This window comes from Uloborus diversus, chromosome 10, assembly GCF_026930045.1.
Source record: "Uloborus diversus isolate 005 chromosome 10, Udiv.v.3.1, whole genome shotgun sequence".
NCBI lineage: Eukaryota > Metazoa > Arthropoda > Arachnida > Araneae > Uloboridae > Uloborus > Uloborus diversus.
Genome location: NC_072740.1, coordinates 125,161,333 through 125,181,273, shown reverse-complemented (window position 1 = coordinate 125,181,273; position 19,941 = coordinate 125,161,333). Strand labels below are relative to the sequence as shown.

At 34.3% G+C, this 19,941-nt stretch overlaps 1 protein-coding gene across 2 annotated transcripts in view; it reads left to right on the top strand.

Annotated features, from left to right (window-relative positions):
• The window catches only part of LOC129231267 (B-box type zinc finger protein ncl-1-like), a 74,358-nt gene that overhangs the window by 8,551 nt on the left and 45,866 nt on the right, over positions 1 to 19,941 (top strand). The window contains exon 1 of one of the 2 annotated variants that reach the window (XM_054865550.1): positions 19,134 to 19,245. The exons of the other annotated variant lie outside the window; for it this stretch is intronic. The gene's annotated coding sequence lies outside the window, so the exon portion shown is untranslated. Of the gene's footprint in view, positions 1 to 19,133; positions 19,246 to 19,941 lie in introns of those variants that run through there. 2 annotated transcript variants of the gene reach the window in all.

Sequence of the window (19,941 nt, the reverse complement as noted above, 5' to 3'; positions counted from 1 at the left end):
CGTCGTTCTCGTGTCTCGCAAAAAGTTAAAAAAACTATTCTTTTAAATTTGAAACCTCTGAAATAAAGATGTTACATTTCTCAAGAAAACTCTTTTTCTTCCTTTCCTAATCGATGAACGCAACGGGAATGTTTTCTATTCATCAGAGAGCGCCACATTTAAGTTACAACTGTGGATTCTTATTTCACCAAACATAGAAATGTTTTCAATTCATTTATCTGAAAAGAGCAAAAGCTGATTTTTTTTCCTTCTTTAAATAAAAATAAAGAAAGTATTTCTAAGTATGAGAATAAACTTAATCTTTTGTAGAAACTTTTAAAAATTTCGTTTTTATTTAATCTGATGAAGCGAACGTTTAAAATTACAGTCGGACCTCCATATATCGAAGTAGCAAATTGCCAGAAAAAAATTCGATATACAGAAACTTCGATATATAAAAACGATCTTATTTTATCCTAAAAATCTCCTAAAACATTAAAATTCAAGCTCATCCCTATCACAATTTTCGTGTATGAAACCTAATTTATACGAGCATTGTATTAAATGAAAGTTAATAATTAAAACAATAACAGAAATTACATTTTTGCGCCTTCATACATCTTCATTCTTCGGCAATTCAACTTGATCCGCAACAATAGGGGATTTTCGTTTTGACGATGTAATCGCTAGAAAAGTAAAAAATCAATCTGTTTAACTTGAATGAGTTTTACTGCAGCTAAAAAGACTAGGAATGATAATCAACAGACAAAAGAGCTAACTTGAAACTGATTTTACAATGTTAGTGGTTACAACTAAGATATTTGAAATAAACTTGAGGGAATTTAAGAACTAAAGAACGAAACAACGATATCTACACACTCATCAACCCCAGATTCCATATGAGTTTCGTAGCAACCTTTAGTGAACATAATTTTCTCCCCTAACCTTTATTTTTCATGAGACAAACAGTTTAAAGTGGAAAAAAAATTTACGAATGTCTCGAAAAAAAATTCCGATATGTAGAGATTTTTTTGATATATAAAAACAATTTTTCTATGTAATGAACATAGAAATTTGTTGGGATTTCGATGTATAGAAAATTTCGATATGTGGAAGTTCGATATATGGAGGTTCGACTGTATATTTAGTGAATTCACACTGACATAGAACCAAGAATTAAATGCTCAACTTTCTCTTTACCAGTGGTTACACACAGAGCCCGACTATTATTTTTGAGGAGTCTGGGCAGAAAATTTATTTTGTGCCCGCCCTCTACGCTTATACTATGGAGGGAATCTATAAGCTATATTTTGATCCTAACGTAATAAAATCGCAACCAAACCAAATTTGGTAATGTTTTATACCACAAGATATAAACAGAAGTAATATAAGTATAAGTGATATGTAGGATAAATACTTTACAAAACGTAAGCTATCGTCATATTTTGCCTGATTACAATAAGATAGTGTAAATATAATCAGTGGCGGCGATTCCGGTAAGGGGGGGGGGAAGGGGGGAAACCGCCAACCTCCCCCCACTTTTCATGGTTAATTCATTTTATTTTCCAATTTAGGAACCTAAACTAGAAATTATAAAAACAACAGAAATGTCAAAATCTTCAGGTCAAAATTTTTTGTTTTACTTGTGTATCTGATTACGAAACATTATTTAGCACAAGCAGTAACTTTTACTTTATGTATTCATTGTTTAGTTATTAGTAAATCAATTATTTTACTTAAGGAAGCCATACTTGCTTAATGAAATTACCACCAAATGTTTGTGACATCTTAAAGTACTCTGGGGTAAATAATGTAAGTCTAATTCATGTCTGAGAGTGCTTTTGGGGAAAGTTTACATAATTCATCAAAATTTTAATAAGAACTAGTTTAGCTGTTAGATTTGCATCAATTCCCAGTCATATGCTCTCAAAACCAGCCTTAGCAAAATTTTACATTTTTTTTCTTTCATTTTCTTGCAGTCGCTAAAAATCTTATGGCTTTTTTTTTTTTTTTAATTTTCAGTCCAATCGCAGTCTCTGAATATAAAATTAAGCTTAGGGTGACTTCAAATTTTAAGGGAATCTTTTTTCTTTATTTAGTAACAGTGCGATACGAAATTACTGTATTTTATTAAAACTTTATTGGTGGATTTGGTGCCTCTAATTGTTGGTGCCTCGGGCCTGTGCCCTATGGACCCATGCCTTAATCTTACCCGACACCTTTTCGTTTAGTAAAAGTATGAAAAATCATAACCAGTGGCCGACAAAATTTTAAAAATCTTAAGAGCTAGGAAAATATTTGTAGGCGCCAAACAAATTGCTTCTCCAAGTTAATAGGAAAGTTCAGTATAACATTTGAATATAATTTTTGATATTTAAACTTTTAATTTAACCTTTTAATTAACTTTTAATTTCAACTTTTAATTTAAACTTTAAAAAGTTATAATTTCAAAAATTATAACTTTTAATAATTTTTGAAATATTCTTGTTCCAAAAGAACTAGTCCCCAATTGTTATTCTTAGTCGCCTGGGCGACCTGGCGCTCGGGATTTGTTGGACCCTGATCAAAACTGATACAAATTAAAAAAAAAAAAAAAACGCGTAGCTGCATTGCTTAGCCTTATTTATGTATATTTTAGCCCTAAATTATTATACACCCCCCCCCCCTCCACTTGCACAGAGAGAAGGTATATTGCGGTTGCGCTAGTGATCTGTGCTATTGTAGCAAAATTTCACTGCTCTCCACGATCCACAGTTTGGAAACCACTGTTCAGATGATAGACATAATTACATGATGACACCCCTTCCCCTATATTTTGCACGCAAGTTTTGACTGAAGGTTTGCACTTGAGTATTCTACAAAAAAAAAAAAAAAAAAAGAAAAAAAAAAAGAAAATGCGGGAGCAAAAATTTTTTACTCAAGTATCCTATGTTCCCTCTAATATGTAAAAAATAACATAGCATTGAAAAGATGAACAAGAGCTGAGCTTCCACGCAAGTTAAGCCCAGTTTGAAGGCATTGTTTTTGGATACATAAATTATCCCCCCCCCCCCCAAAAAAAAAAGAAAAAAGTTTCAGTCCGGTGTCCTTTATTACTCATAACTGGATCATCTGAAATCAAAAAACCAAACTGATTTTAAAAGTGAACAAGTTTCTGCAAGTAACTAAGTAGAGTTTTTCTAATGGAAAATCAGTATTTTGACTTCTAAGTGCTGCAAAAAATTGAAAAATTAATTTAAAAAAAAAAGGAAAAAAATAAAAGAAAACCTTTAACGTTGTTACCGAAAAAAAATTGTGAACTAATAAAATCATTTTGGTTTTTTGATTTCCGATGAGCTAGTGATGAGTTGTTAAAAGCAACGCAATGAAACAATTTTTGTTCTTTTGAGATTTCAGCGGAGATTCGCTGTCAAAGGCTCACATCTTCATAAAAATGAATGAAAAGTTTACAGTATTCATTAAATGTTACTTTACTATGCAATAATTAAAGAAGTAAGTACTATATCCAGGGGTCTGTCCAGGATTTTTCACAGGGTCCGTTTTTTGTGAAAAATCAAATAATTTTGTGAAAAATCAAATACTTTTGTGAAAAATCAAATAATTTTGCAAAAAAAAAAAAAAAAAAAAAAAATTTGCAAAAACGCAAGTTTAGACTCTTGAGATGGTGGAAACTGCATCATTGATACTTAAAGTTGAGTGTTTTCCCTCTTTTCTGTTGAGAATATCATTCTTTAGTGCTTTTCTAGTATTTGGGGGGGGGGAGGGGAGGCACCGCTCACTGGGAGATGGGCACCCCTCAAGTATCAATATTTATCTACCATTCTACATCATGTTAAATTATACTAGAAATGTTATTTGTATAGTATTTAAAACAACTGTAAGAAAGAAAAATTCAGTCAGGGGTTCAGCATTTAAATTTTTAACCCAAGACACTGCTTAAGAGCACAGAGTTTCGTTTAAAACTAATAAATTCCGTGATTTTTACAAAAATAAAAAAATATTTTGTTTACTTCTTAAGTAAGCGTACTAAACATCGAAAATGCGAAAAATCAGACTCCCATAGCGGATGCAAAGAGATTGCAATCCTCAAAGTGAAGGCATCAAAAGTATAAAAATGGCTTGTTTAGAATTGCATTTTAGAGCCCTATGATAAACATATCATTAATATCTGGACACAGTTGAAGCAAAAAAAAAAAAAAATAATAATAATAATAAATAAATAAAATAAAAAATAAACGATCGATTCAGCATTTTAATTTTTGACTCATAAAAGAAAATGGAATTCCGCTTTAAAAACCTGAAATAAGCTTTGTTACAAAAATAAAGAACCCTTTTCATTTATTTGCATCCTAATAAAGCGAAGTTAGCTAGAAAAAATAATGAAATATATCGAATGTAAAAAGATTTCGTTTTTCAAAATGTAGGCATCTATAGAAAAAAAACGGTAAATAAAAGAGTTTATTTTAAGTTAATTATCCTTTTTAGCATCGAAAAATCAAACCCATAAAACTTTCGCCCAAAATAACAATTAAACATCGCACCGCTAGACGCTGACCCTAAGTGGTGATTAGTTTGAATTTGGTAACTCTATCTGAAGCGATCACACCCCCCCCCCCTACTACCCTTTGCAGTTCTAAGTTCATTTCGCTGTATATTATTGTTATTAAATCATGAGTGGGGAGAAAAGTGCTTACTACGCCTATTCAGAGAATGTTGACGCTTTTTCAAAGAAGTTTACAACAACACCGCTGCATAAAACAAACAAGCAAAATTATAAACCAAACTGACTTTCAGCTGTTAATTTCTTTCAAAGAAACCAACAACAGGCATTATATTTATTTGGCCGTAGTAATTATTTATGGCTTGCAGGAGCATCACAAGAGTGCCGATTTTTTTTTTTCTTTTGCGAAATTAGCTGATTTTGTATAAGTTGATTCCTCTAGTTTAACTTTAAAAAAGGTTCCAACCATTATCGTTTTTATACAGGAAATATGCTGTATTATTTTAATCTGAGATTTGCTCTTTCAATAAACAATTTCTGAAAGATCTGTTTTTGTTTATCAGAATTTTGTGAAGGGTCCGTTTTGGTTGATCGGGATTTTGTGAAAGGTCCGTTTTGGTTGATTGGATTTTTGTGAAAGGTCCGTTTTGGTTGATCGTATTTTTGTGAAGGGTCCGATAACGGACCCAAATTTGCTCTGGCCAGACCCCTGATATCGTAAATCCAGTTCACAATATTACCATAAGGGCAATTTTATATTTTTGACGGTATTGTACTGCTAGCACGTTAGACTTCAAAATTCAACACAGCAGCAAGTGATTAAGTTTAATATTATAGAATATTTGCAGATATGGTCTTAAGAAGTGCAGCCTAACATTTGTTAGGTCTGCAATACCGTCATAAAATCAAAAACTTGCGGTTTTGGCGGTATTGAAATAGATGTGCGATATATATTAACTGCATCGTAAAAACAAATTATCGAAAGTATGCTTTGTTTTTGAATTGCCCCCCCCCCCCCCGTAAGTAAAATATTTGAAGCATTTTTCAAGATAATGATGTTTTTGTAGATAACTCTTCTGAGCCTAATGGTTTTAACATTTACACCCAAATTTTAACGTTAAAATGAAAACCAGTTAAGTAACTGCGATGTTTTCTTTAAATTTTTTCTTGGCTCCTCCTTTATCGACAGACTGCCATGTATTTACCTATTACCTGTACATCCACAGTAACTAGGGAAAAAAAAAGTTAAATCTCATTAAAATAAACGTTGGGTTAAAAAAAGGTTATGAGCGACTTCTTTTAAAACCAGTCTTGGCTTCTTGTTTTTGCGATGAAAACTCGTCCGCTCCGCGTGCTATCAAATTTTCTAATGACAGTACATTTTATCAGCTAGATGTTTAAATCTGTTACTGCGTTTCTTTCAAGGTGAATATTATTTATTTGGATGTATTATGTAAACCCTTTTTTTATTCCGCCCTACGCATAAAGGGCGTACCTTAAAAACTCAATTATTTGCTATGAGCATCTTCGAGTTTTCTTTTAACCCTGTAACCATGCTTCTCCCTAAGTATAGTGCCTCCTAAGATTTGATGCATGAAAATGAAAATAAGCTTCCGGGAACAATTGAGATACATACGCGTTTCTTGCTTATTAGATGGCATTGTGCGTCGTCGTTGTTATGTTGGTTTTGCTGAAAAGTTCCATGTTGTTTCTTTCCATTTTCGATTCTTATAGGGGAGAGTAGGAGCATGACGAAAAACAATGAACATTTAGCCAAATTACTCAAAAAAACCAAAAAATAAATAAAAAATGCGAAGCGTAACTCCAAAGCCTAAGGAACAGTTTGCAATCAACTAAATGACATAAAAATTTTAGTTTTTTTTATATCCTTTATTAAATAACAGCGTTGATCTGTGGAAAGAAAATCTGTTGGAAATTAAAGGATTTCATAATCAAATGTTTTGCTTTTATTCAAATAGAAAGTGTCATGTCGAACATTCTTAGAACTAAAAATGAGAAAGGTGTGCAACTTTTCTTTCAATGTCATCTATTTCATTTTAAAAAGTTTTAATTATTTTTATAGAATAAATCAATATTAAAGTCTTCACTGTTTCCGTATATTCATTCCTCCAAAATGTGTTTCACTCCTTTAAAAAAAAAAAAAAATGTCAAGGAGTCGCTCCTTAAAATTCTAGTCACATCTTTCTATGCTTGCGATACTGAAACTTTTTGCTTGAAAAGGGAAATTTTGTGTAGTTTACTATTTGGAATTGAGTTTTTAAGCAGAGGGGGGGGGGGGGATGAAAAAGAAAGGAGAAAAAAAAAGAGCAGGGTTCACCCTTGTCACAAGTCAAAGCAATCACCGATTATTTGCTTATCGGCACGGATGACTTATTTTACTTATCGTCAAGGAACTTGTTTCTCAGCGTGCTAGCTTCTCGAACAAATACTCCATGAACTGAATTTTCACAATTCTAAAAATTGTAACTGCTTCGTTACTTCTTTCACTCAAGTACATATTCAGATTCGATTGTTAAAAACTTCCCATTAGTTGATAGCGGTGTTGATAGATTGACATCAATATAGGATCGAGATATGAGTTGGTTTATAGCTAATAGTCAATTAGCTATAAAGTCAATTAGCTAATAAGTCAATTGCTTAAAACTTCTCACGACCAGTTGTCAATAGCCCTTTTCCATTTTATCTAATTTTCTACAAAATCTTATGAAAGCATGTTGGAAATTGAATGAAAAATAAACACGACACTACAGTCAAACCCCGTTAACACGAACTTGCATAACGCGAAATTTCGCTTAGCGCGAAATAAATGCCATTCCCGGTCAGATAAAGCTACAAATTAGTGTTAAATCAATCACTTAATACGAAGAGAATTTAGACGAAATCTCGCATAAGACGAAGAAGATTTTTTTGTCTTGAAGAAAAAAAGGAAAATAAAATAGAAAATCCCTATACTTTTACATGAAATTACTTTTGAAAGTCGAAAGATCTGCACTTGAACGCAAGCGACATGGATGGCAGCGAGAAAATTTCTCTCATTGTGTAGGAAAATCTGGAAAAACCACGTTGCATCAAGAAAGTATAAATTTTAGCTGTAGACTATGACAGTAAAAAAGATTTGATGAAAAGTGAAATCTTTAGTGTAGTTTTAGTGTGTTTCTTGTATCTAGGCTAACAAACCTAGACACAAAATTTCATCGTGGAAAAAAAAAAGTCTAATTTTGGATACCTGTTCTGCTCATGTAGAGGTTTAAGGTCTAAAAGCGATCAAGTGTTTTTTTACCCGTTAACACTACATCGAAAATGCAGTCTTGCGATCAAGGAAAAGTCAAATGTTTAAAAATGCACTGTCGTAGAGAAATGGACCGAATAGTCATTGCCTGTTTCGGATTACTCGTTTTTCTTACTTAAACTGTTAATTTAAATGCTTGGGTGTACATTTTTGTACAAAGATACTTTGGTTAATATATTTCCTGAGACCCCCCCCCCAAAAAAAAATCTACTTAAACAAAATCCGATAAACGTCGAAATCGGTTAACACGAAATATTTTGACGTCCCCGTTGAGTTCGTGTTAACGAGGTTTGACTGTATACATAATGAAACCAATTGAACTCTTAGGCCAACCTACAGCTCAGTTGCTTTAACACAAATGTTGCTATAATTCAATTCCAAAAACGGTAGAGCAAAAGGCTCTCGCACTATGGTCCTGGCTTCAATCCTTGCCGAGGGCATGGTTGTTATTGATCAGTATAGCATTTCTTCTGGTCGTAAGAGAATGATTCGGATCCCAAGTTCAGTCGTATAAGTCCTCGGCGATCCATACGGACATACATTTTGTCTGACGATTCGGCAAATTGGAAAGTACTAGTGCAGAATTGCGTTATTTTTATTTTCGGGTTTATTTTATGGTGCAGTGAGAAGCAAAGGGATCTAAGTAGGCTTTTTGAAGCTTTGAGTGAAACAGGTTTTAAGTTCAGACTCTACTTTCATAGATTTTTTTTTTCTACAATATTCTATATATTAGTACTTACAGGGCTATTAGTACCGTATCTTTCCCCCAAACAGAGGAAAAGTTCTCCTACGAATTGTATTGGTTAATTTTAAATTTTGGCTGCCTCAAATATCATCTCATTAGGTGTAGGTATCAGTGCATGAGCGTATTAAATTATTCGGTAAAATTTAAAGTTTCATTCGGCAAATTCAGAATTTTCTTCTCAAAAAATGTAAGTTCGGAGCGCCCTTGATTTTACATTTTAATGGTAGAAGACAAATGAGATTATTACTGGCGGGGAAAGCAGTACATTGAATCAAGTCTGGAACGTTTATGTCCTAGAAATATGATTGAAACTTCTGTGCAGATTCTATTGGTAAACAAATTGATAAAGATGGTGTTTGTTGGACTATCAGCAAAAAAAAAGCAATTTTTCAAAAGCTGCTCAGTAAAGACGTGTGCTAGGCACGGAAATCTCCAGGAGGCTTGAGAAAGTGTGTTTTTGGTTTGCCGGAAATCTATTCTTTTTGAAAAAGAAAAAGGCGCCCCTCTTCCGCAAAGGAACCGTCCCGCAGCAGCGGCTACTTCCGGCGCAAGGCACTCTCACGGATACCTCTAATGCGGCAACCTAAAACGAACACACGACCCCTTCCACTCCCCAGTTTCATTATTCCAAAACTACAAATGATCGCTTCCGTTTTTGGAAATCAGTTTTTGTTGGGCAAAAGGCAATAGATACAGGGACCGATCAAGCCAAGGGGGATGCCCAAGGTCTGGAAAAATTTGGTGCCCCCTCTCACAAGAAATCCGCAGTTTCAAAGTAAAAGTTTCCAAAAAAGTAGAAAAAGATAGAAATTTACCAGATTTTGGAGTTCCAAAAAGTGTGGTTCCCTGGACCAAAGATTTGCAAGATCGTACGTTAATCGGACCTTGAACACATAGGCATTTTTCCAAAAAAAGAAATTAATAAATGGGAATAAGAACTTTTAAAGCTTAAGATTTCTATATTGCAGTCATTTTCAGAGAAATTTTGGGTCACACTTTCTCTATTTTGAACTGCTTCCCACATATTTAATTAGTTTCATTGCATTTTTTCGGCCCGATACGAAAGAAACGTTTAAAAAGTATATTGCCGTAAGGCAGTAACGGCAAATTTTTCAGTTCATTGCATTTTTATCATCTATTGCACATTAGCTGTATTGCACAAGCTTATGGTTTTCGCTGGTAAAAGAGAAAGAAAAAAAAAGTAAAATTCCAACATTTCCCTGTTAGTATTGAATCCAAAATGAGTTTTTTCAGTACCTCGAAAACTCATTTCTGCTAGGTGGTTAGCACATGCATTGAAAAACAGGATTTTATTTCTAGAAAATTTGCTTTGGGATAACTTGTGTTTGTGCTATATTATCTAACATTTATCACTGTTCAAGTTTCCGGACCATCATATTGCACCCCGGCAAGGAAAGTGAGTGGCATAACTCAAAATTAGAGGAAAACGTACTTAATTTTGGTTTAAAAATCTAAATGAATTGCTCTGTCTTACCACAAAACTAGTACAAAGTTAGCTTAAATAACTGATGCGTGGAGGCAAAAAAAAAAAAAAAAAAAAAAAGATATAATCAATAGAGACACATCATTAAAATTTCATAATTTGAAAGAAAAATTTCGAATTTAAAGTATGTATTATTGATTTACGTAACAAAAAACAACCAGTAAACATCACATCACAAATTTTTTGCTCGTACTGTAATATTTGCGACGAGATCGCTCAAAACAACTATCTATCGCTTGTAAATCTTGATTTTTTTCAATGTTGTTTTTTTTTTTTTTTTTTTTGAGTTGTGTCCTTTTACTTGTCGGGGTGCGATATGGTCATTCACCATTCCAGAAGACCGGGCAACGCATTACCAGATACTACGGGGCGGAATAGTGTAAATAAAAAAAGGTTGTTTTAAAAATTGTCTTTGGACTTATTTTTGGACTTATCTGTGTGCTTTTAGAGAGCGGACTTACTTCAGTGAAAGGCTCGATTGAGCGTCAGGTCAAATTTCTTCTTTTAAATACATTCGTACAAGGAAAAATAAATTAATAAATTTAAGAAAAGGCAGTCATGGGACTGCCGACAGAAATGAAAACTTAAAACTATAAAATAAATTTGGTGTTTGTGTGTGTGTGTGTGCTCGCGCGCATGTGTGATCTGCGTTTAATATTAATTTAAAATTAATTGTAGTTTCAAAAATTAAAATTTTATAATTTATAAATTCAAAATATCAGCTACAGTCTAGTTTTTACGTTTATCAGCAATCCGAGCATCAATTATCTACATTTTTGTATGATCTGTTTCAGTTCATTTATAAAGTAAATATAAAATATTGAATGCAAATAGAGGAAATACTTGAAAATAAATTCTTAGTTTTGAGTTATTCAGTTTTCCATGCCATAAAAACAATAAACAGAACACATACTGAACTTTCCACGTAATCAATTTACTGTATTTAGCCCACATGCCTTAAGATTCACCAGCTCGCCGGAAAGTTCGAATTTGGAGGCATTCCAGATAATTTGGGGTTCATTTCGGGAAAACAATGAGAAAAAAGCGTGAGCGTATGGATGAAAAGACATTTGGTAAAAGCTTAATGCCGATTTGTCTAAGCCGATTAGTCTTGTTCTAAAGCCTTAAAAAAAAAAAAAAAATCCGACTGATATAAATAAAAAAAAAATCCCCTTTATTTTTCAAAAAAAAATCTTTTTTTTTTTTTTTCACCCTGATCATTATATTTCAAAAGGGTCAATCCATACAGGTTCGACGGATAGCTGATTGTACGAAAATAATAATAGTAAAGCTTTGCACCTTTTTTTAACACTTATAATAACCCTACATTAATATACCGCGGAGAGGCTATGGGAACTGTTCACATGTGCCCCTACATATTATGTTCAGAAGTGCCCCGTCATCAACCTTAGAACTAATTCTCAAAAATAAAGAATTCTTAATTTAATTTAAAAAAAAAAACATTGTCATAAATTTACTTATATATTCATATAATGGTTTGCAATAATTAATTTTAGCATAAAATATGTTTCTATATGAAGAACAGAGTGATAAAATTACATCAGCATCTGCTAAAACAAAGAAGCTTTCACCACAGGAACATAAACTGGCTCCTTGCTCTAAGCGTTTGGTGAAGAAGTAGGACTAGTGCTGCCATTACTTGAGAATTTTGCAAGATTTTTTGCTTGAACGTTATCCTAGTAAAATATAGCATGTTCACATGTGCCCCCTTTGCAAATCTTTATCTTTGTGGCACGTGGTAGCCATATCTAGAACCTAGTTCTGGGAAGGATTGATCTATTTTGTTGATCAAGCACAGACATGTGTTGACCTTTTGCTTGAATTGTAAAGCTTGATTACGGAGAGATGGTGGATGACCTTGAAGCGGAAACACGATTTGTATCATTTGCAATAGGTATAATCAGCCAGAAAGAGCCGTTCTCACTGATACTATGTGTTACAAAATAATAACAAACATCCCTTTAAAAAAAGGCTACAAATGATGATTCCGCTTCAAGGTCATCCATCATCTCACCGTGGTCAAGCTATACACTGTGTTCTGTTGCTCAACTAAAAGATGGAACATTCTAAAGTCGCATTCCCCCAAACAAATGGTTTTCAACCGGGTGATACGCCCTTTGGGGTACGTGAAAATCTGTACGAATTAGCCAGTTAACAGTCAAAATGTATACCAAATTATAGCAAGAATTTATTTCTGACAAAAGTTTAAATAAATATTGTGTGATTCTGCATTGAAACAAAAGTATTGAAGTACTTTGTTTATGTACTTCTAGACTTGTATTGAAAAATACGACAGAGAAATAACAGGTATGGCAGTGATGTACTTTCTGAAGTTTACTTGTGCGGAAGGGTTTTGAGTTGAACTAACTTAATGAGCAAGTATAGAAACAAAAATTACGCCTCCTGAAAACGTATTTCGCGCATTGAAAGTCGAAAATACGCCTCAGCGATTTAGCAAAGTGTACGTTCGCACTTTGTTTTTCAAGTAAAAATTTAACGTGTTGGAAAATGGGGAGAAAAAAAGCAATTGAAATTTTAAAAACATTACGTAGGGATGTTTTCTACATTTTTTTTAAGTTCAAAATGTCAAACATTCTAAAACGTCAGAAATTAAAATTGTACGCCTCTCTTCTTTAGTCTTCCGTTTCATCCTTAGAAAGTTTTAAAATGGAATTGATTATTACCGTGGTCATCGCACTTTTGTCGTATATTTCACTCCTCTGAGATAAACTATAATCTCAAAAAAAAAACTGAAGGAGTATTTTCACGCTTTGAAGGAATAAAAAAAGAAAAGAAAAACCCTAGAGCTATGTCTTTGATTGGAATATTTTTTTGTCTCAGTAGATATGTTTTGGGAAGGATCAGGCACTTGCACAGCCAGAATGTACGCACTGCAGGGGGTTCATGTCCTAACATGTATATAAAATACTGCATTAGGATAAGCTATATATGTTGAAACCAAGGGTTCTGGTGGTTGAACTGCACTTCACCCTGTGACCAGGTTATGATTTATGCGAGAACTCACTTTAGCTCAGCTACTGAACCTTTTTTTCGGTGAATTTCTACAGTTCAGATGGAATTTCATTCTATTTTATGTACATGAATATAAGTTTAGGAGAATATTGGGATCTTGTGGGTTTTTTTTTTAATCCGAAATCATATCCCGAGCATGATGTTCGCCAATATAATAGCTTAATTTAGCCAGAAATCGATAATTTTGAACTTGGAAAGTACTCGTCCTTTGGATCCTTTCATCGCTTGCTTGGCGCCATTTTTTTTCCTGTGTTTTCCGCGAAGAGCGATGAATTTTGTCGTTTGACACAGCAAAAACCCAGCGCACGTTCACCTTTCTCGGTTGGCCAATGACATTTGACGGCGAAGCTTCGAGGACGCGCGTTTTCCAGTGCCGGATAGAGTCACAATAGCGGCTAAAAGGAACTCAAAAAGAATTCTTTCTTCCCAAAATCCCGAAGACCGGCGATATACCTAGTTTTTTTTTTTTCCTCAAGAGGTAGAAATACTCCTTGACATTTTTTGAAGGTGTGAAACTCATGTTGGAGAAATGACGTATGTGAAAAGCGAAGACCATAAAAGAGATGAAGTCTATTAAAACTCACCATCTGAGGGTGAAATGAAAGATGCCAAAGAGAGAAGAGTTGTTAACTGTTTCAATTTTCTTTTAAAATTTAGAATGTTTTATTTTTTGTTAGAAGAAAAAAAGTTAACTCTGTAATATGATGCAGTGAGCAGCAGCAAAGAGATGTAGGTGCCAAAATTAAAAATTTTGAGATAATCAGTACAAATGGTAGGAGAACCTCTCGTCTGTTTTAAGGCAAGAGATGGTACTATTAGCTCTGGTAGGTGCTGTATAGGGTCATTCAACGCCAAACCAACGAGCCTCTGAAATTGACCCATCGTCGATTGCTACAAAATTTGCAGGTTTTGAGTCTACCCACTGGATAATCGAAAAAAATGTTTTCTTTTTTTTTAGGTTTTTTTAACCATTAGTTTTCTTGTATGAGACCCTCCAAAGTACTCGAAAAGTGGCAAAAAGTGACATTTCGGTAGTTACAAAGAGGAGTTGGAGCTAGAGTGTCGTACTAGGTGTCATTTTAAAGCTCTTTTAATATGCTTTCACATGGTATGTAACTTGGCAAGGTTACGTGACATTAATATTTCAAGGTCATGCAAATCATTATATGACCTTGAATATTTTTTAAAAAGTTGATTTTTTTTTTAAAAAACGTGAAAAAAAATTTTTTTTTCTTGCTTTCTAATGTGGTCTACACGTGGTAAAAATTTCAGAATGGAACAGGAATGAGATCGTACTGAAAATTAAATATTTCTTTTCAATTAGCAACCGCACTTTGGGAAAATTGCATTATTCTGCGGTATCGAAATATTTCATAATTAATTTTCAATACGATCCCATTGCTGTCCCATTCTAAAATTTTTACCTCGTTAAGAAAACATTAGTAGCCATTTTTTTAGATTTAAAAAAAAAAAATCTACTTTTTGAAATATTCAAGGTCAAATGATGACTTATATGACCTTGAAATCTATGTTATGTAACCTTGTCAAGTGACATATCACGTGAAAACCTATAAAAAGAGCTATAAAATGACACCCAGTACGACACTCTAAGTCATATATGAGCTGAGAAAAACTAATTTTTGTAACTACTGAAATGTCATTTTTTACCATTTTTCGAATATTTGGGGTCTCATACAAAAATTTAATATTAAAAAAAATCTAAATGTTTTATCGATCATCACGTGGGTAAACTCAAACCTGTAAATTTTGTAGAAATCGATGATGGGTCAATTTCAGAGGCTCGTTGATTTGTCGTGGAATGAATCTATGCAACGTGATTTATAAAAACCTTTTCAAATGAAAAACTACCTAGGCTCTGAACTTTAAACGCGTTTAACTTGAAACTTTGAAACGTCCACTTACACCCCTTTGCTTCTCACTGCCTCACAGGGGCACCGACTCCGGGGGTGCTGATGTGCTCAAGCACACCCAAAATATTTTTGGGGGTGCTTGTCACCCTCACCGCAAGTAAGCAGGAGAAAAGAGGGAAATACATCTTATTCCTGATTTCTTAATTAATATAGAAGAGATTTCTTTATGAGTCTAGGGAATATATAAATATACGATTCTGTTTTAATGTGTGACAATGCATAAAATTCGCATAACAAAAATGATTTTGAGGCAGGAAGATTAATTTTACACAGAAATATAATGCAAGATATTTGTGCCAAAAAAATTCTAGAAAATTTAGTAATCTCTTTAATCTCAAAAAAATATGCCATCGAATTGATTCTAGAAGTGGTTACATTTATAAAAATGTTATTAGCTGTTTTAGATATCACTTTGCGTTTCTACATGTGCAACAGAACGTTCATCGGAAGTTCGACTATTTGTAAAAACACCTTTAAAAATATATATATATATATATAATTAGTGGTAGTTAAAGGTATCAAACGCGTATTTACGATATTACTCCTTGGCTCTGAGGTGGAAGCTTCGCTTCTTATGCCGGAGATCAAGGGTTCGATTCCCAACGGAGTCATTGGTATTATATCCACTTTTTGTGCTGTGAATATTTCTTGTGTTGTCTTATATGTTGAAGAAGAAGTTAAACAACACAATGGCACTCCATACCTTCATATAAAAAATTATTATTAACTATGACAAAACAACTCCACAAAGATTTTTAACTCTGATTTATCATAAAAAAAACTTCCCCTTTCTCTCTTAGTTTAAAATGGCAGTAAAATTTGTGACATTTTGTTTTGCCCCCCCCCCTTTTTTTTTACTCAGTTTTGCAAAACTCAAAGATCAGATTGGATTATACACTTATTTTTAGTTTGCATTCTTTGTAGAATTCACTTATGGTAACAATCTAAAGAGAAAGTTGATGTTTTTCCTCAAGTGTTTCGCTTTTAAAACAAATTAAAACAAATCTTTTTGAAGGGTGAATTTAGAAATTTTACTTTCTTTTGGATTCACTTGCATTTCTTTTAGACCACAACCGCCACTAGTTTTCAAAACCCGGCGCCACTGCTGCCTGACATGTAAATCTAATTGCTTTTGTTTTCCATTTTCAATACGCAAAATTTAAATTTAAGATACAAAGCGTGAAAACACGCTTGACTAAATTTTGAGGCATATTACCGGTTTTTATAACTGTTGTAGAAGCGATATAAATATCTCTGCCAGTAACCCAAAATAGACTCAAACGCAAGCCAAAGTTATTAAGTGGGTCCTATTACCAATAGTTAAAACAGTAGCAGAAACGAGCGCTTTTTACAGTAAATTTACTTCTGTTTGATCTCGGAATGAAATGACAGTCATTCAAAATGTGTAAAACATGATCAAAAATTCTTAGTTCTAAAATATGAATAGAAACATTAATGAACGTAATTAAAGCACAAAATTGTTGAAAATTAAACGAAAGGAGAAAACAAAATTATTCACAGTTTGTGCTTGATTTTCGTTTATTTTTTGTTTTATTCACATCCTTCATTTGTGTGTGTGTGATGGGGAGAAAAGCTTCTTTAATGGGCGGCTGTAATGTTTGAAGATTAATTAATGATAACCCTTACTACAGTAAAATGTCATTACAGCGAATGTCAGTACAAGAAGATAACCATTTTAACGAAATCTTCAGTCCTGTTTTAATTGCCATTACAATTGCTTGAATTCCGCTCTACAAAGAAATTCCCGCTACCCCGAACAAAATTTGAGGTCCCTTGTAGTTCGTTATAACGAAATATTACAGTAGTTTGTTTTTTCGGTCTTACTTTTTCTTTTTTTCCTTCTCTCTCTCTTATGTTTTACCCAAACTTTTCTGCAATGTGTCCTTGTAAATTATTTGTACTGTGATCGCTTTTTCGTTGCGAAATGTTCAAGATTAGAAAAATTTCCTTGGAATTTTATATGAATCTGAGAAATGTTTAGTTTTATAATGAAGTAAAATTAATAGGAATAATATCAGGTATACATTTTTAGGAAAGAATGTTCAAACATACGAAATTTATAAGGAAAACTTACACTTTACAAGAGAGGAGTGTTGCGTTTTACTCAATGACCAATTTATACAATATATGTACGTAAAGGGGAACGCAATTATCTAAATCGATACTTAATATTGCCAAAAAAGTTACGAATGTGTAAGATATACAAGTTCCGTCTGGCACTAAATTTTCAATACTCGTTCAATGACAGTAGACCCTCGTCGGGTTTATTTTACGTGGTTTCGGTTATACGCGGTCTAAAATTTGACACTTTTGTTCTATTTTACGCGGATGAGTTTCGGTTTTATGCGGATGCGGCAATGCAAACAGATAAAATTTCCCCTCTTTCAAAATCCAAACTCCTAAAGATTGCAGATTACGTGCAATCAACTGCATTTTGACGTATTAATAATCGAGCTTGGGCCACTGCAGACATTTTATGCGATTGGTTCCAGAGCTCTTTCCAGAAGTAAAGTTATTAAACTCACACAGTTCAGAAATCACTGAAAGAAGAGTTTTTAGGAGTGACAAAGGTGGCCAAAACCAACGAGGATACCGACGCCGGTGACGAACAACCAAAAACGTCCACATTGAAAATTTTGAGCCATTCCTAGACAATAGAAATGATTTTTCTGATTTGTTAGTGAAGGAAGATTATATCATGGAAAGGACGTAAGTGATCATGGATGCGTTAATGCTCTGCAAAGAATTACAGAGAAAAATTCTTAATGACTGCCAAAAGATTAGCTTCTTTTTATAAACAGAACACCAAAATTAATTTATGTTTTCTTTATACATGTTGTGCATAAAAGTCGATAAAAGTACACATTAAACTTATTATACAATTAGTCACCACTAGAATGAATTATTTTGTTATCTACGGAACCAAACCCTTATTTTAACACTAGTATTAGGTCTCAATTTACGCGGTTTCAATTTATGCAGCATTTCCGTGGAACGTAACCCCCGCATAAAACAAGGGTCTACTGTACTTCATTTATTTCTGTTTTTTTTTTTTTTTGGTTTTCTTTTACTCTTACGGAAAAGGAGAGGCTAAAGAACACAGACTGAGAAATTGCAGAAAAATCTTTCCCCCCCCCCCCTGCTAAACAACAAAATCAATTAAAGGAAATCAAGGTTACTAATTGCTTTCTTCGTACCTCATGTGTAATACTTTAAAAAAATTTAAACTATTTGAATCATTTTTGGGGATAAGAAGAATCTAGAGGTGGGGGCAGCTTTAGCTCAGGGGTGAGTGGACTCAATTAAAAAAATACCTTCTGAAGGGGTTTTTTTTCCATCAAAAATACCTCCTGGAAGGGTTTTTTTCGATAAACTCCATTCTGGAGGGGTTTTTTTTCGATGAAAACTCCCATCTGGAGGTGTTTTTTCGATCAAAAATACCTTCCGGAGGGATCTTTTTAAAATCAAAAACTTCTGAAGGGGATTTTTTGATCAGCCCTTTCATATGAATAAACTACTGTATTAGAATTTGCATTTTTGTTAAAAACCAATGCATCTGGGAGAGTTTTCACCCCCAAAACCCCCCTTCGCTGCGATCAACAATTAGTGAGTACAGAATACTATAAACACACGAAAAAATAAGGAAACGTTCTTCCGGAGTGGAGTAGGGAGCCGAGCCATCGCTCAAGGCCAGGGCCGACGAGAGGGCACGTCAGCCCCCCCCCCCCCGCCCCCCGGCGACCAAATTGACCAAGGGGCCGTTTTTGCTGCCATGCCATTCCGCTGACCACTCGGCCTGTTCGGATACTTGAAATCCCGCCTATGTAAGTTATCTTTGAGTTGCGATTTCTGCCTGTGCTCGCGCTTTTTCGAGTGTCGTGAGAAGAGGAGGGTAGGTGGAGGGGGTAGTGCGGGTAGCTCCCTCTCTCGGGCGGCGTAGGAAAGCGCCACTGCAGCCTACTCTTTCAGCAGGTCCGGATGGCGGGCTAGCTAGCCCAGGTATAGGCCTTCTTCTCTCGCTTATACCATCCTAAGATGGCCGTCGCAAGAGGGCCATTTTGCACCATCTGCCCCTTCCGATGGCTGACAGAGACTTCCACACTTTTTGCTGGGCTGGATCCCATGCCTTCTCGCTGACACACCAGCGGCTATCCCCGTTCAAAGGCTCTATTTAAGGCGCACCTCAGATGCTCTGAGTTCGTAAGTACTGTCTCACTGATGAATGATACATTGACATTTTGCTGTAATATTTATTTATTTTTGTATGTGATCGACCTGTTACGTGATTGCCGCCGCGGATGTGACGTTCCACGCGTTCATGCTTTGGTCCGGTGTTTCTTCGTTCTCTCGGTTTATATCTTTGTATTGCGTTTCATTTCTTTTCCCGTCTAACTTTGACTCCTTTTCGTGAATGCATTCGCACAATCGCGAAAAATCACCGAGTACTGTCGGCATGAAGTACTTAATTTTTAAAACTCGTATTTAGTGAATCATTTGCACGAGCGATGTAGTTGGGTACCCCGTAGAGAAAAGTCAAAGATAGTATTCGTAGTTAGAATGATTTAAATTTTGCTAAATGTTAAAGCTTCGTATTTCAAGCGGAATAATTAATATTAGTAGCTCGTAAGAGTTTAAGAGTATCATTTGAATTCCCTCCAAAATTACAGTTGCCATGTTTGATTTTTGCAACGAAATCGGGTCTTGAAGGGTACAATTCTCCTTACAAAGCAGGAATGTAGATTCATTTTTTGTAGAACAGAAAACTAAAAAGTTGAACACTGCATTGTAACGTTGAAGAAAAATAGTTTTAAAAGCTCATACATCTGAAACAATATTTTGTACTTTCCCCCCAAATGAGTTGCGGTCTGGTCAGTTACCGGCTCGCAGAAAATTCTG